Genomic DNA, 14270 nt, shown 5'->3' on the forward strand with positions numbered 1-14270 from the left:
ATTCGTTAACCTTATACATAGAACTGGAATAAAAAGCGTGGCGAAAACTTTTAGCAGTTGAAATGACCTCCTGGAATCTGTCCTAAGAGAAGCTGAAATGTTCTCCTCTGTTGAACAGAGCTTGTAAAGAATTCCCCACTTCCGTTGGCTTTGAGGAAGGGAAGTTGTAAATTTGACTTTGGAGTTGTTCAACTCTGTAACTTTTAAAACATTTACTTAAGATTTTAAAAGAAGGTATTGGTGTAAAGTTATGACAGCTTTTAAGTCTACCTGCATATGTGTGTTTCTTCCTTCTGAGTACAAAATAAGGAGCAGAGAAGATGCATCATAAAATTATTTTATGTTTTCAAAGCTTTTCCTGTAACAGGAGCACAAAATGGATCTTAAAAAAAGAGTCCCCCAGAAGGATCTGCCAAGGAAAAAGCTTTCCATTCATTCAGGATTCAACATATGTTTGTTCATTTATTGGCTCTAACAGCTGACTTTATCTGTGAGCTAATTACCTAGTGGCACTTAATTGAAACCTAAAAAGAGCCCAAGGGGCTAAAAATAATCACAAACCAAAGGCAAACACAGCACTTGTTTGAAATCAACACTGAGCAGCAGGGTGGCTCCTAACATAGACTGTTGATAGCAACGAGGGGTTGAAATCTCACAAGGTGGGAAATCTGTCTCTGCTCTGCAGAGATCATCCATCCTCCTCACCTCTTTTTCCTCCACCTCTAAAATAAATGCAGCTTTTTGATGGACTGGTAGGACCTTTGTTTTAACCAACAGAGCTCACCAAGGTTTCAATTAGTAACACAGCTGAAAGAAAGAGCAAAATTAGGAGTACTGTATATCCCAGTGGTTCGTGGAGATGTAGAATCACGGAACGGATCGGGTTGGAAGTTTTGCTCATCGCCCTCATTTATTAATTGGTAGGGATGGAAAGATGTCAGTCCTCTTAGGCAACGTTTGCTCTGACGAGGAGGATGTGATGAAATTGCTGTCTGATTTGTAAGCTAAAGCAAGAGCTGAATTACTGAGAAAGGATAAATGTGAATGGCTCTGAACAGTGCCTCTTGTCTGACTGTAACCACACTTAGAGTTCTTTGCTGAGGTCCCCCTTGGAGATGTGTATGTGCTTCCATGGGCACATGCAGCAATAGAGCCACGGTGGAAACAGCTTTCCCATTCTGCAAAACTTTTAAAGATTTCAAACGCTTTTGTCTTTCGCAACAGGATAAAACAAATATTTTGAAGTGTTTAATGGAAAAAAAAGCTGAGACGTTCCAAAATAAAAATAGCTCAGTTATTACATCACCTGGGATGTAATACCCACATTTAAATCCCTCTTGTGCCTGAAACATACACAGAACTTGAACCTGTGCTGTTTGCATCCGAGATAAATATTCAAACTCCTCGTGTATACAACCCATCAGTCACCCTGCAGTATTGAATTACTGATGTGTGGCAACAAACGCATGTCCTTAGTGCTTCACTTCAGATAATAACCTTTGCAGTCACTGTGGGTTGACTGCACTGAAAATTTTCTACTAAAAGTGAGAGTTATACAGAACCAGGCTAAAGCTCCCACCTCAAAAATTACTTTGTTTTCAAAAATTGGCCGTGCTTCTTGGAAAATGTCACACAACACGTCATGCCACGAGCAACCTGTATTGTGCTTACGTCAGTATAAGAATCTATTGCTATAGAGAAAGCAAATCAGTGGGTTCTGCTGTAGCAGAAGGAAGAGTTGTGAGTCATTGGAACAGGCTGCCCAGGGAGGTGGTGGAGTCACCTGCAGGTTTTCAGGAAGAAGGTCAATGTCACTTTGAGTAACATCTAGAGCAGTCACAGGCCTGAGCTTATGGCTGGTCCAGGTGATCTGATTGGCCTTTCCAACTTTAGATTCTATGGAATTCTGTGAAATGCATTGAACAGAAATGTTAGGTATCATTTGGACACACAGACTTGTACAAGCACTCTCCCAAATAGTATCAGAACAATAATCTGAATGATGTCTGAACCCTTCTGTGTTGCTGGAGGTATTCATCCTGCTTATGGCACGGTGGTGTGCATTGGGTCACCTGGGATAACGTTGGCTGACACTTGGTGCATTGAGCTACCTTAGGGGGCAAAGAAGTTCTGTAAGCAAGAGTCAGATTTGCTGTCTAAATGGGCCACTGTCATCCATGTGTTTTGTGGTTTTGGTAGGGACAGTGTGTGAGTGCTTTGGTTACAAGCATGTGCAGCCCAATGGGAACAAAATGTAAGAGTAAGGTTTTTAATCTTATAGAACTCATTACTTCAAAATCACATTTGTTAAAAGACCAGGCAGTGACTGAAGCTTTAGATCCTTAAAACAAAGCTGTCAGAAGATTTGTTTGTTTTTTTTTAATTTGTCCAGTTGCCTGGATTGAGGATAAAAGGGACTTCCCTCCTTTATCAGTGCTTGATTTGAGTTCGCAAAAGGCAGCATTCTCTTTACAGATAGGACATCAAGGACAGAGGGCCAATTTGAGATATTTTCTTTTGTACAGCATCGCTAATTTTATACTTTGCTCTCAAAATACTAAGCTTTTTAACTTGATCCACAGAGCAGTTAATGAGCTGTGGGCATGCGATCCAAGCAGGCCTGAATACAAAAACCAGACACCTCAGCAGAAGGCTTCCAGGGTTTGAAACCTGCAGAACCCATTTATTCCTCTGGAACTTATATTTACACTTTGCCCATCTGCTTTTTGCCCATGAAGGGCATATAAGGTCTGTATGACCCTGTATGTTAAGAATTAGATGTGGTTTCAATAGTTTGGGATTTCTCTGTTGGCCCTCTGCAAAAATAATAATTGCACCCATAAAGCATAGTCCAATCTAATGGTAGTTAACGAATGGGCCTTGGCCCATTTCCTTAACTGCCTTTGGTTTTAATTCTTGTTCAGTTTCTGAGTCTGCTCTGAGTCTGAAACCTCAAGGTCCTCCTGACTTTTTCCCATTGCCTAGTAATTAGGGAGCTGTATTAGCCAGTATTACTGGAAGGCAATGATTAAATACCCCAGCCCTTTTTGATGCAGAATACATCATCAAGAGAAGAGAAAAGAAAATGTCCTGTTGTCTGGGATGAACATCTTGCCATGTCTGTTGCTTGGAATAGCTCCTTTTTGAATCCCGACCTTGAATGCAGACAAATGGGAGCTTATTTCTGGCAGACTTTGAGTTCCTGTGTTCCCAAGCAGAACATCCCCTTCTGTGTCCTTAAACACCTCATTGCAGGTTTGAATTTAATGCAGGTAGAATTTCATCTTGACCATATCAAAATGACTCTTAGCTCCCTTTTGTGCTATGGACCCAGAAATTGTTTGGCTAACATATTGGAGATACAATAAATTCCTCCAAGCTTCTTCTATGTTATTGCCTCTGGATACAACAGAATGAAATTGCTATCCGATTTAGAGACTCCATACTCCACAGAGTGTTAAAAAGTATAGAATCAGAGAATCATAGAACTGTTAAGGTTGGATAAGACCTCTAAGATATCTATTCCAACTGTCCATTTACTGCCAATATTGCCTACTGAACCATATCCCTAAGTGCAGGTAGTGTAATAGAGCACCAGGCATGTGTCTTCCAAAGCAGATCAGCTGGCCCTAGGTCATGCTGGCCTACGTCCTTTGTTAATTGTTGTTTGTGGATCAGATTTTCATTGCCCATTTCTCTGCGGGCTGTAAGAATGGCTGGTATCTCAGGCCCAATTCTGTCTGCGTCTGACTCTCTCCATTCAGCAATCCAGATGTTTTTTACCATTGGCATTTTCTAAAAACCTAAAACAAATAAATACATGGTCCTATGCCTTCACCCCTCGTGGGATTGAATATTCCCAGAGTGTTCTTACTTGTTTTTCTGTTAAACAACAGCGAGCAGCAAATCCACACAGCCACCATTGCAGCCAGTGCTTGGGAATTGCAGTCATAACAGCCCGGAGCTGGCATCCTCCTCCCATTGGGACCCTGCCTCAGTGGGCGTCATGCAGCTGATGTAAAGGCACAGTGTGTCAGCCTGGGGCCCCAACCAGGCTGGATGTGCATCACACAAAGTAAACACCATCACTCCCTCCTCTGCATCATCCCCTTCCCACCACCAATAACCAATATTTACAAATAAGATGATTTGCAGCTCTATCAGTGGAACTTTAAAACAAGCGTTTCCCTGGCAGATTCATTTGAAATACCAAGTGGTTTTATAATGGGAAAAATTAACCAAGAGCTCTTACATTTCTTTTCTGTTGTTGTTTATAATCATGGTCGACAGAAATGTCATCTTGTAATACTTCACCCACTAATCTTGCCACACAATTATTCATACCAGAAGTGGGGCTGGGAGGAAAAGAGGCTTCTGTGATTGTTATATTTTGTAACCTCTTCCTATTTTTAAAAGAAATACAGTCCAGAACCCACCTGAATGGGTTTATCTCAGCACAACATCATTGAATCATAGAATATCCCAACTTGAAATGGACCCGTAAGGATCATCGTGTTCAATGTCACCTCATTGCTACTCAAAACTCAATGCTCTGAGGTTTGGCATTTGCCTGTAGTTAAAATAGCCTGGGAGCTGCTCAAAATTATGCTCCTAGGGAGTTAATGGTGCCTGGCAGCATTTTGTTACCCTCTCCAACCATGCTGAGAAGGGACCAGGCTGCTCTCCACCTTCATTCTCTGGTGAATTGTTTGCATCAGCTGTAGCTTGAGATATGGGCCTGCTCCAAGTCGATCATATACCTGATTGGCTTAGCTTCAGGGACAGGGCTGGAAAGTTTGAATAGTCCTTAAAAATGGTAGTTTATGAGTCACAGAAATGAACTAGGAAATAAGGGTGACTGTTGTACTAAATGCTGACCAGAGTGTGACCAGGGTTACCTACTTCTGAGAAGAGTAGAATGAATGGTTTGCTGTCATGGCTAATGGCGTGCTCCAGGGGTGACCTTCAGACTTGAAAATTGAATCTGATTCACCCATATGGTGCTTTGTTGACTGTAAATTCCAGTCCTCCCAGATTCTCTGCACCATCCAGTTACTGAGACATACGGGATGTTAGTACACAATGCAGTAGAAACCCAAAGGGTAGCAAGAAGCCTTACACTGTAAGCTTGGAATATGGTAATGTTAAATTAAGTCCTCAGTTTTCTTTTTCCTTCCTTTTTTTTTTTTTTTTTTTTAATTCTGTGTCTCATCTGGGACTAATGAGCAGGGTACTAATTAGTGCCAGTGGAAGGAAAGAGCTTAAATGCAAACGTAACCACAAAGAATAGATTGCAATTTCCCAAACAAATTTAAGAAAAGCCAGAGAGTATAGACCAGTTGCTGGAAAGTTGAGCTAAGTTAATTGTGAATTGCTTTGAAGTCAGTGGCTGCCGACAGACATATATACGTAATTCTTTACCACCACATTCTTTAGGAATTTGCATGTGACAAAACAACAAGCTCTTCAAAACACATTTTCTTCCACTTTATGATTGTTTATAAATATCTCCTCAAGTTCCCAGGAAAAATAAAACCCTTATCACAACTAGATAAGAAGTGCAGCGCTCAGGTTGGCGAGGTAGGGACAGTGGAGGAGAGGAGCACGCATGAAGAAATGAAGTCACAAGGCTAATTAGTTGCAGCCCCATTAAAATAGCTCATTCCCATGAGTGTCTTTCTACTGAGGAATTCTTCTTGTGGCTGCATTCACAGACACAGCAGAACGGAGCTTCAAAGCTCGTTGGCCAACATTACCTACTGAAGTCTATCATTGACCTTGTGAGCTCAAGAAGAATTGTGCCCTCGTATCTCCCTTCAGGGACAGTGGTGGGACTGTCCCAGAGTCCAAAACACTTGTGTTGTCTCTGAAAACTAAATAATCTCTGTTTTCTGTGCTGTGAGGGTCATTTCTGTGGGATTTGTTGCTTTATACATGCCAGCCTACACCTCTGCAGCTCTTGCAAGCATCCAGGCTCCCACACAAGTCACTAATTAGTGCTTCTTGCTCCGGGCAACTCTGTGCTTCTGCAGTATTTTGGCAGTTATCAACAGCAGCATCCAGCTATCTGCAGTGGGTTTCAACGTCTGGTGTATAAATCTACTCTGAAATTAAACCAACCATCCACCCTAGAATAAGAAAGGCCAGGGCATTATCTGTGTTGTGTGCTAAGGATGAAGTGTGATGTCTGCAGTGATACTGAACAGCCACAGTCTGCCATGCAACAGCACCAGACAGACATGGCTGGAGCATTATTAGTGAACAACAAGAAGGCAGAAGAAGGTAATTAAGGGAATCTGGAACAAACTTGCCTGGTAGGAGCTGATGACGTGAAAAAGAAAAGCTGGCCTACTGATGGTCGTCTAAGATGTTAGAGCTATTGAGTTAAAAACTACTAATTCACCATGCGCTGATGGATGCTCTGTCTAATTACCCCAGCTAAAAAGCTGCTTTGGAATAAATAGATAAGCTTTTGTAAATTCTGAGCTGTGTATGAAGTGACTGACACCTCGATATTGGGGTATAGAAAGAAGGGGCTGCCCTCAATAAATGGTGTCTGTAGGTCACTGCTTTCCCATTCCTTCTTGATTTCAATGCTTACTTTCTTTGGCACAAAAAAAAGAGCAGCAACACATAGATTGGTAATTTGATGTGCGGATGGCTGGATTAGATTACTTTATTGTCCTTGTCCAACCTTAATGAGTCTATGATTCTATGAATCTGAAGGAAAAAAACAAACAAACAAAAAAAGGGATAAAACAGTGTGATTTAAAATGGTGAATTGGGGCACTTGAAGCAGCACATTTTAAGCATTTTGAATATCTTGCTTTGATTAATAGTAAGAGTTTTGTGAATTTGTTTGAGTGGAAATTAACATTTCTCAAGTAAATTGCTCAAGTTCTCAAAAAAAAAAAACAAAACAAAACCAAGTTCAGTTTGAAAAACTAAAATAAGAAAATTCAAAAATTGTGTTTTTTTAGGCAAAGGAGTTAAATTAAGGCAAGATTTGAAACCAGAAGAGAAACATAATTGAAATGTTTTCCATTCTGTTCTCAAGCCAAATTTCCTAGGTTTTTAACATGAAGGAGACATGGTAAGTGCACGCTGACCCAGGCAATCTGTTACATGAATTCTGAGAAAGAAAAGGATGCTGCCTAGCAAGCAGGGCATTCTCTTTTCAACGGGAAGAAGGAAGGAGCAGAAAAACCTTCAAAAAAGCTGTTTATTAAGTTTTTATATGTAATTACCTTAAAGTAAGTTGCCAGATGTGCTTAATGCTACTCTCAAACACATATAAACACATTTTTATATATAAATAAAAACCACAGCTCCCACCAATGGTCATAGTGGTGGTATCATAACCTGTTCTATGTAGACCTGTACAGACCTGTGTTGCATTTATTACAGCTCCTGTGTTTTTCCATCAGTGGAAATGGAATTCACTTGTCAACTCTTCTGCTTTTAATAGTAGCACCAACACATGTCTTATATCAGGGAAATACCCTGCTGTTTCCATTCCATAGCGTTGTCTGCAAATGAAGATAGTTTTGGTCTTGGTTTGCATTATGGATTTAAACAATTTCATGGAACTAAGTAGGAACTGTTTGTCATTTTTGCTTCTGCCAGGAATCACAGCCATCTATCTGAAAGCTCAGCCTGAAGAAGATTGGAGGGATCCCACACCATGAACTGCACCACTGCTGCAATATACATCATGCCCCATCTGGAAGGTAATGTTAAGATATAACTTGATACACCAAAAAATGGCTTTTGCAGTGTACTAAGTACACAAGTTTCATGCATCAACCATTCCTGTGCTGTAGTTTATGTGCTGTAAAACTGTGGTGCTCTGGTTGCTCTTTCTACAGCTTTTACAACTCACACGTGTCACCAACACCCAGGGAAAGGTCAACCTAAACTGAACGTTCCACCTCCCAAAAGAGTTTTAAGACCACAAAAAAAAAAGGAACTGCAATAACCACATGTTCACATGAACTTCTTCAGAAAAATAAACATTTCATCCTTCTTTCCAAAGATTTCCAAGTGATATCCAGTGGAATCTTTACTGAGAAAGCACAGCTACATTTCAATGCATTCATTGATTACTTCTTTTCTGCCTTTGTGTTCTTCATGACAAACAGGTAGATCTGGTGCTTTTGTGAGCAAACTCCTAAGGAACTTCCAAAATCAGGGGACGAGTTAATTCTCGTTGTTTTTTTTTTTTTCCAATGCCATTCCACGCATCGTATGACAAGTCACATCTGTTTGATGACTAATACAAAGGGAATATCCCATGCGTGTAAGCGGCACAAGCCTGCCTCACACTCAACCTTTCTGAATTTTTTTCAAGGGCTGGTTATGCAATAAATAAATGGGGACAAACTCATCACGAGAAAGAACTTTTATTTAGCTTTGAAAGCAGCACTTTGTCTTGGAACAATGTCCAACATCAAAATAATGAGTGCGTGTTACTGCTGACAGTCCTGGAGACAAGAATTCTCCATCCATCCAGAGCCAACTCCTCAAGTCCTCTCTCCTTCATATCTTTGCTCTTACTTATGGAAAACCCTCAGTTCAGGGAGTGGGATGGGCTTGTAAGAATGGATGGCTTGAGATTTGGCTTTTAGTAAACAGGAGCACCGAGCCCCAAAAACCAACAGTGAGGACCTTGGTGATACTTTTTGTTGTTTGTCCCAGTGATGAACAAATAGGACAAGGGTAAATGTGTCCTTGGAGACATCCAAGGCTTGGCTGGATGTGGCTCTGAGCAACCTTATTGAGCTGTAGATGTCCCTATTCATTGCAGGGAGTTGGACTAGATGGCCTTAAAGGGTCCCTTCCAACTCGTTCTGTGATGCTGTGATGAACCTAAGGGATCCTACAGGGAAAGAGGAGAGTAGAGAAAAGTGGCCTTTACTGTCAACAGTGTATGAGCACCAGTCAAACACCGGGCATCTTCCTTTTGCAATTCATACAGTGTTTCTGTAGGGCCTCCTGCAGACCACTGAGAAGTGAACGGCATTTAGTTTGTGCCAACTGGAGCTGTCAGTTCAACAACTGAGGAAAAAATTAATAAATAATTCTAGCCAGTAGCCTTAGCAGTCCTTGGAGCTTTGCAATACTTTGAAACAGTTGAGCAGTGAAGAGGAAAATAAGAACGTATTGAAAAGGAGTATTTCATCAACAAGGGGCTGGGGAATAAATCAGAGAAAATCATCCACTGAAAGTAATGTATCTGCTAGGTTTGGCTGGCTTTGGGGTTGGTTTTCTTCTTTTTTTTTTCCCTATTCATAAATTGTTCATCAGCAAATCATGGTCCACAGCTTCAAATGGTGTATGACTGCATCATGCCATTAAAGTTTATGAAGCAGTGTCACCACTGGAGCTCTGTTACTTCCACTAGCTGAAATGTTGGCCTTGTGTATGTTTTTATGACCTTTTTTATTATTCTTAATTGTTTGATGATGACAGTATATTTCTTCTTTTATGTAAGTCACCCAGTACGTCTTTTGTTCTCTTTTGAGAGGAATTGAAATTCAGAACAGCAGTAATCACTGCCATAGCAGATCTCTTGGGACAAGGGAGGGAGAGAACAGTTACCAGGCTTAGCTCATAGCTGGATAACCCACACATGAATCATTACAAGAGGAATAGGATCTATGGAGTCTATCTCCACCATCTCACCCTCTGCAACACTGGTGGCACAGCCACTACAGGAACTTACTGATCACTGGGGCGCTGGTGTTAGAACAGGAGCAAAAGACAATTGTTGGGTTCTGGAAGGGTTTTAGAGCTGTAGATGTTCTTTCCTCTTCCAAAAGTTGAGCACTGAATAATATGCTTATGACTTTGCTCAAGTAATTTTGGAAGGTCTGTATCTTTTCTTTACTTAGGTGAATTTTAATGTTCTAAAATGGGAGATGTTTTGAGAGCCCCTCTCGTTCCCTTCTTACCTCAGATAAAGTACCTTGCCTATGATGATATTAAAGTGCAATTTATTGTAAATAATGACCTGCTTTTCTGGACTTGTTTAAAAAGGGGAAATTTTCCCTAGATGACCATTTCCCAATAAGATTCTTGTTTTTTAACAAACCATTTTTAACAGTCTGCAGTCAGCCCTAATGGTTATTAACCACAAGCTGTAGATTAAGCAACTCTCGTGTTAGCCTTTGACTGAAGCTGTAGCTCAGTTTTACTGATCGGCTCTATGGATTTACCCTGCTTAAACTCCTTTGAAGCATGCAGGCAGTCCTCACCGCGTCAGTGGAAAGATGAGGGTAATATTGTGAATGGCTGGGTTCCAGTTGTTCATAACTGAAACCGTGGGACGATCGCCTTTTGTTTAAATGTCAGAGGATCATGGATGTCAGAGACGAGAAACGAACGGCCTTTTAGATCATCAAATCTGCATCACAGCATGGAAGTCATAGAAATCCAAGGAAGAGCAACATTGTGCGAGCATCACTGTTGGCCCATTAGAGTCGCTCTGATATAGCAGTTCTGATTGACATCCCAACCAAATCCAACTGGTAGGGGGGCACATGAGGCATTCACTGACGAATTTTTCTGAACAACACATATGGCCCTATTTTATATTTCACGGTTAAACTAATATGAACTATGTAAGGAATCAACTTGAAGAACCTTTGGAGGCCAAGTTAATCAAAATTCTTTAAAGTATAGGCAATGAACCATAACCTGGATATGAAATATTTCCCAATAGCTCTTATAATACAACCAGCTGTACTCTGATTCACTCGTACTGATCAGCTGTCACACTGAAAATAGCTTTAGGATCAGAGCTACTGCTAGTGAAGGAATGGACTGCTTTTGGTAGGAATCAGCAGAACTCTACTGGGAAAACAGAACAGCATTCATTTCTACCAGCTGAGTGTCCAACCAGCACTCATTTAGTATTAATGCTGTTACATAACTGGGAGTCACTATTACCCCTTTTTTCCTTATCGTGATAATTGTAAGTCAGAAATACCCCTACAACCTTGCCTTCCTGGGCACTGCTCAAACACAGAGTGGTCAATGTGTTTACTCTCTAGATCGCAAGGTTCAATTTGCTTCAAGCAAATTAAGACCTAAATGAGCACTGTGAGCTTGCAGAGTTCTCCTCTGTCCCTGCTTGAGAGACTGCAAGAAGCTCTGGTGGGTTGAGTTGACTTGGCAGAGCAGGAAAGAAAAAGATTATTCTTCCTGACACCTTAGTTTACCCACCAGAGTAGCCTCTCTCTCTTTCTCTCTCCACTTATTGTATTCTTCTCTTTATTCTTTTTTTTTCCCCCCATTGGTTAATTTTTTTTTTTTTTTTTTATAGTTTGTGTTCTTTTATAAATGTCCTTTGGCAGTAGTTGTGATTTTTTGGTTAGTAATCCACTTATTTTGTGGTTTAGAAAATATCTCAAGTAACAACTTGGACACGTTGTTGACTGTCATTGTTGGCTGCTCATGTGGCATGAGGAACATGCAAGGAAACACGTCCTTTCATGCTCAGCCCCCCCTTCCAAAACAAAGCAATAAGTGACTTCTTACCATGCATCGAACTGCGTATAACTTTAGGTTTGAAGAGGACTGCAATTTTCATACACAAATGCAGGTGTATAACCTTGACAGATATATCCACAAATATATGCATGTTGTTATGTCTCTATCCCTCCATTTCTGTATTTGTGTACATGTAGATGCATATCTCTGTCTTTGCAGTCAAGCATAAAAAATACACGTTTTTCAGCTGGAGGTATATTTGCTCCTATAAATATATTTGCCTGTTGTCTGCATTTCCATATACTGCAGCTGCCACGTAGCTCAAATATTAGTTCTATATAAACTCACTTTTTCTTTCTTTTCTGTAAACTTATGAACTGACGCAAACATTTTTTTCATAACCCATAGATTAAGTCAATATGCCTTTTTCTCAGGGATGAGGCAAAAAAGCTGAACAAATAGCAGCTGTCTTTCAGTAAGATGCATATGATGGCCGTAGGATGTTTGAAGATGTCAAATTTCGTTGGAAATAACAAGTTTATTTGCATATGTTTGTCCATGTTTTTGGTTGCCAGAATAAAAGTTGAAGGCTAAACCCTTAGAGAGCAGCTGTTTCATGTAGTTGGAGGAAGCTGATTGTATATATTTATGGTAGACTCTATAGGTCCCAGTCAAGATCTTGGCTCCATTGCACTAGACACTGCATAAACAATTTGCAAGAGACTGACTCTTCTCCAAGGAGCCTAAATAGGCCAGGGAAACAGTGTGACAGAGGAAGAATTATTAGTTCCTTCCCGCAAAGAGAAAAACAGGCAGAGGATAAGGAAGTGGCTTCCCAAAAAATCTCTACAGCTGGGGTGACAACCCAAATTCCCCAAGTCCCAACCCAACACTTTAAAACTGAAGATCAGAGGAAATAGGTGCATATACCTCCATAAAGTGTAAGGTTGGAGTCTCTAATGGGTTTTCGGTCAACTCAGGTTATGGGGCTTGGAGAGCAACAAAATTTGAGTGGGGACAGAATGTGAGGGATGCAGAAGCAGTCAGAGTTTTTCAGCCTGTTGGAAAAAAAGAAGCCCAAATATTATTAATGGCAGCACGATTGTTGAATGTTGCCTGAATAAAGACCGCAGGACTCTAACCACACTTTCGACCCGCTGTCTGCACAACCCATTGCAAACTGTTCCATGCAAGGCACTCAGCCACCCCTACTTATCCATCAAAGCTATCATTCATGTTAACAGGTAACAGGGGAACTTCAGGCTTGAATTCATTATGAAACCCTTGGAATCAAACCAGCCTGGACAATCAACCTTCTGTTTAACTGCTTCAATATACATTTTTATTATGGAGCCACTCTGGACTTCCTACAAAGTGATTCATAGGTCGTCTTCCCCAAGCCTGCAGCGCTCATCACAATGGGTTCTTGCTTTTAACCACATTCACTTACAAACTGTCATTCGAAGGCTAATAAATCTGGCTCCAGTCACCAGACTCTGCGGTATACATGAGACAACTGGAGGGTCTGAACTGCTCAACCACAGTCTTGTTTGGAGGCTGTTTTGAATGATGTTTTTCCATTATTACAGGCTTTACTAATTATTTAGTTTTATTGCAGCGATGCTAACAAGGCCCAGCACTGCCGTGGGACAACACTAGGCAAACACACAGCAAAACTGTGTGCCTGAATCCTGACTAAGTACTGAAGTACATAGAGAGCTCTCACAGATCAATAGAGGGCTGGGATGTTTATGGGACATTTTAGACTCAGTCGGACCTCGCTGTGAGTCCTCAAAGGTAGAGCAAGCTTTTGGACACACACAGGTCTTGTTAAATGGCTCACTATTGGATTTCTTGACCATTAGTCCTTTCACTGATGGCCATAATCTTCAAACAGATGGCAGAGGGTGTTTCTATAGGATGAGAGGGAATGGCCTCAACTTGCACCAGGGGAGGATCAGGTTGGATATTAGGAAAAAGTGGTTTTCCAGTGTTTTTCACTGGAAGAGTGGTGGTGCATTGGCACAGGCTGCCCAGGGAGGTGGTGGACTCACCAACCCTGGAGGTGTTCTGAAACCATGGAGATGTGGCACTGAGGGACGTGGTAAGTGAGCATGGTAGGATGGGTTGGGGTTGGACTTAGTGATCTTAAAGGTCCTTTCCAGCCTTTATGATTCTATGATTCTATGATTTAAGCAGTGTTTTTGCTCGAATCCCCATTTCTCATGTGTCTTCCAAAGGAAAGCTGCTCAGAAATTCAGGGAAGTGCTGGGAAGTAGGAAGTGTCTATGATAAAAAGCTTCCTCTAATAATAAGTAGCTCACTGATGCTGCTCACAGTAGCACTGGTGCCAAGAAGTTGAAATAAAATACTGAAAGTGTCAAAAGGATGTTCAAGAAATACCCTTCAAATACTGGAAAAAGATAAAAAGAAAGCCCTAAGGGCAATATTCAACATGATAATCAGGGTCCTAACTTCTTGTGGGTGCAATGTCCCTTAGGATTTAGATCTCCTACGCCCACTATTCAGCCAGCCATACCTCAGAAGAGTCATTTTGCCAATGCTGCTCAAGTTCCATGTTAATAACTAATTTTAGGCTCTGAAGTGAAATGCCTCTATCAGGAGCACAGTTATCTTTTGCCTCTCCAGCTAAGAGCAGTTTCTTACTCACTCAACATTTCTCTCCTTACGCTTTTGACAAAGCCTACTAAATGTTTTGGGTTCAATTCCGTGTGCAGAAAGTCAGAGGGAGAGCACAGCATCTGGAGGGATAAACT

The 14270-nt window shown here is 41.0% G+C and overlaps 1 long non-coding RNA gene across 1 annotated transcript in view; it reads left to right on the forward strand.

Annotated features, from left to right (window-relative positions):
* The window catches only part of LOC146542821 (uncharacterized), a 26017-nt gene extending 17646 nt beyond the window's left edge, over positions 1 to 8371 (forward strand). The window contains exons 2-3 of the long non-coding RNA XR_014887978.1: positions 7627 to 7730; positions 7869 to 8371. This is a non-coding gene — a long non-coding RNA (uncharacterized LOC146542821). The remainder of the gene's footprint in view (positions 1 to 7626; positions 7731 to 7868) is intronic.
* Positions 8372 to 14270: the final 5899 nt, after the last annotated feature.

Source organism: Meleagris gallopavo, chromosome 24 (genome assembly GCF_905368555.1).
Source record: "Meleagris gallopavo chromosome 24, MGAL_WU_HG_1.1, whole genome shotgun sequence".
Classification (NCBI taxonomy): Eukaryota; Metazoa; Chordata; class Aves; order Galliformes; family Phasianidae; genus Meleagris; species Meleagris gallopavo.